The sequence below is a fragment of the Canis lupus genome, chromosome 15 (assembly GCF_003254725.2).
Source record: "Canis lupus dingo isolate Sandy chromosome 15, ASM325472v2, whole genome shotgun sequence".
In the NCBI taxonomy this organism is placed as follows: Eukaryota; Metazoa; Chordata; class Mammalia; order Carnivora; family Canidae; genus Canis; species Canis lupus.
The window spans coordinates 26,244,131-26,246,797 of record NC_064257.1 but is presented as its reverse complement, the minus strand read 5'-3'; the positions used below and the strand labels follow the sequence as shown (position 1 = coordinate 26,246,797).

Below are 2,667 nucleotides of genomic sequence, written 5' to 3'. Positions count from 1 at the left end.
GTGTCCTATGGTCTAAAATCTTACTATAACCCAATAAAGTAGATGCATTTTTCGATGAACTTTGCAAATCTTCAGATCAGGTCTCTTATATATTCTATATTAGCTAAGAAGCAAAAAAAAAAAAAAAAAAAAAAAAAAAAAAAAAGAAATCATTGTCTTTGGAGGCTCATTAGCTTCTCTTTGAGGCTGTGCCAAAAATTTGGTTCTCTGTCAACAGATTGAAGTAATGTCTCATTGGACTACTTTGGTCCTAATGCCATTCCTTCCATATAGATAACCAAGGGCACCAGTGATGTTGCAAAAGTCATTGAGAAGACATGACCACCGGTTGACCTGCAAGCTGGACCCAGGCAATCGAAGATTCCCCTGTCCTAGGAATGTGTATTCCACTCGCCTTTCCCATTCCCAGAAGCTGTCCCAAGGATACAACCCGGAGGCTGAAATATGGTGTTGACCTGATTTGGATAGTATATGTGTCTGAACGCAGTTAAAGCCTCTATGTAAACGTTTAAGATTTGCCAGGAAGGTGTGAAGATCTATTTGTCTTGAGATTGCCCAAAACAAAGCCTCATAAGTATGTTTCCTTGCTTTTTAAAGCTTCTACCTACCAATCTGGAATGGTCTACCTCTTTTTTTGGTTTCTCCGTTCTCTTTACATATGGGGGCTACTTCGGATTATACCTAAAGAGCTCCTGAGGGAGTTGTGAACTAACAAATATTTACATCAAATACACTCTTATTAAATAAAACCATGAAAATATAATTGTATATTATACAAAAGGGCAATTTAAAAAACTTGGGTTTTAGATACTGGAGGTTCATCCTTGATAAAAGTCATGTAATTCAACAGTCCCAAGAGGCAAATAATTTCTATGATAATAAAAGTCCCAGCAGAAAGCTATATAAGTAGTAAAATCATAGGTGATATTATTTAATAAAATGTACAAAAAGGGTGATGTGTTCATATAATATAATATTTGTGTTCAATAGAATAAAATCTTAAATAAGATTTAGGTTAATAATTTAATGCCATAGACTTGTACAAATGTCATAGTTCATGAGTTCTAGGGAAACCAAATATAACTAAATTATTTGCCTCTTATTAATCAGGCTGTGATCCAAAATTATAAATAGATTCCTTTTCTAGGTTTTGCTTTAGGCAAAGCATGGTTTTTATTGATTTATTATTATTATTATTAGATCCTAAAAGCTCCAGTTTTAGACTGTTCAATAAATGGTTGGGTCACATAATTCTATATCTAATCTATGAAGAGGGCATAGAAGGATGTATATAACCTGGTTCGTAAGTTTCTTGCATAAAATATCACAGAATGATAAATATTGTATTGATAAGTATCGTATAGGTACCCATTCTGTAAATACTGTAGGATATTTTTGAGTGGTTTGAACTTAGCTCTAACAAATATGGTATAATCTATTTATATATAGTGTGTTTACATGGAAAAGGAAGATAAGGGTTTTTAGGCAAGATGATGAACAGGAAGTAGGCAATTGCTTAATTGTTAACAGTTTTGTATAATATCAAGATTTAGATCAACTGATATAGATTCATTGTATAAGCAGAATGTTTTATTCTAGAAATTCAATCATTTGTAAATTAAGCAATTATTTCCATCATGCCTATTTTGTACCATGTAGTATAATAATCTCTAAAAACGTAGTGCTTTTCACTGTTATTATGCTTAAAATCCAATAAAAATGCATGCTATGTGAAGTTATATGCATTTGGGACCAAAATCTAAATTCATTATTAAATATATGAACATCAAGCTTCAATTTACCAAAAATTCAAAAGATAATAATAACAATCTTATTGAAAAAATTCAATGAAATGATAAATAAAAGTCTGTGTTCAATGCAAAGATGTTATGATCTATTGTTACCCACTTTTATCAGTGGTCTCAGGAGTTAACACAATGCCTGGTACATAAACTATAATTGCTGAATAAATAGCTGATCAAAGAAATGAGTTAATCATTGATATATAAAAAATCTTTTCAACTATATATCAATGCAGTAATAAACACAGAACAGAAAAAAGGGAACACTTTCTTATTTTGAAATGACAGTTGCTAGTATCAGACTAAGCCTCTTACTGAAATTATATAAAAAAAGCTTTGCGCAGTGGCAGTATCGTAGCCAATGAGGTTTATCCGAGGCGCGATTATTGCTAATTGAAATTATATAAAAATAAATAAATAAATAAATAAATGAAATATAAAATTTTAGCAGTTTGAAGTATTGGAGAGCATCCGAGGGAGATGAGGTTTGAGGAGGCAAGAACTTTGAGAAAACAAAATGTGTAAGTCTGAACCCTACTTTGGTCAATTTTATTTTTTTTTCTCTTCAGGGCACTTTCTGATTCCCTAAATAGGGAATAAAAAGGTACAATCTAGAGTGTGATGTACTCTCAGCATGCTCTGAGAGAAAAATGGAATTTTAGAAACAGTGCAGGAGAGGTCTGATATAACGGGCAAATGTTCCTTTTTAATAATTGCCAACTCTGGGATCCCTGGGTGGCGCAGGGGTTTGGCGCCTGCCTTTGGCCCAGGGCACGATCCTGGAGACCCAGGATCGAATCCCACATCGGGCTCCCGGTGCATGGAGCCTGCTTCTCCCTCTGCCTGTGTCTCTGCCTCTCTCTCT

The 2,667-nt window shown here is 33.6% G+C and overlaps 1 non-coding gene across 1 annotated transcript; it reads left to right on the top strand.

Annotated features, from left to right (window-relative positions):
* Window positions 1-2,134: 2,134 nt before the first annotated feature.
* On the top strand, window positions 2,135-2,281 carry LOC112654897 (U4 spliceosomal RNA). The gene has a single exon (XR_003133452.1). It is a non-coding gene; the product is annotated as a U4 spliceosomal RNA (small nuclear RNA).
* Window positions 2,282-2,667: the final 386 nt, after the last annotated feature.